The following is a 759-nucleotide window of genomic DNA, read 5'->3' on the forward strand; positions in this document are numbered from 1 at the left end:
AATATCTAGAGAGCTTAATGAAGGCTCTCTATATCAGCTTGCCTGCCAAATACATAAATAGGAATAAATTACTTAATATTTAGGGTGTCAATACCCAGCATTATGTACAATTCATTACAGATGCAATGCTTTCCCCTACCAAGACTTGGACAATTGCCACAAAAAAAAAATTACACAGCTTCCTTGTTTAGAGCACTGTGTATTCTGTAACTCTGCAAGTAGTATATGCTCTGAAACTATACTAGAGAGATATAAGTTGAAAAAAATAAGGGTTATTAATAAATACTTTATTTCTTCCACTGAATTGCAATTACCCTCTAGAAGAACCACCACTGCAAAGTGCTTGGCACAGAAAAACTGGTAGCATTCACCAGATGCTCATCCTAACCCTCATGTGCACATACCAACAGTCACCCTTGGTGAGCCATAATGTTTAAGTTGAATTCAAGCTCTCAACTTCTAAGTGAACAACAACAACTGCTTTATATGCATGTTAACAGACCATCCCCGAACTCTGCAAGATAGTTGCACCTCCCCATGTCTTTCTATGCAACTCAAATTACTTACCGGTAAAAGTCTATCTGTGGGAAACTCCTCACCAAGGCAAATCCTGCTTCACAGGCAACAACTGCCTTCCACTGTGAACAGCCCCCATGTGCCATCGAAGAAGTGGGTGGCAGCAAAGAATTTCACCAGCCACGTGTACTTTACTAACCAAATCTGTCTCAGGTGAGCTGGCTGAAGCAGGAAGGCTCTTCA

Source organism: Chaetura pelagica, unplaced genomic scaffold, assembly GCF_000747805.2.
Source record: "Chaetura pelagica isolate M959 unplaced genomic scaffold, ChaPel_1.0 scaffold117, whole genome shotgun sequence".
Classification (NCBI taxonomy): domain Eukaryota; kingdom Metazoa; phylum Chordata; class Aves; order Apodiformes; family Apodidae; genus Chaetura; species Chaetura pelagica.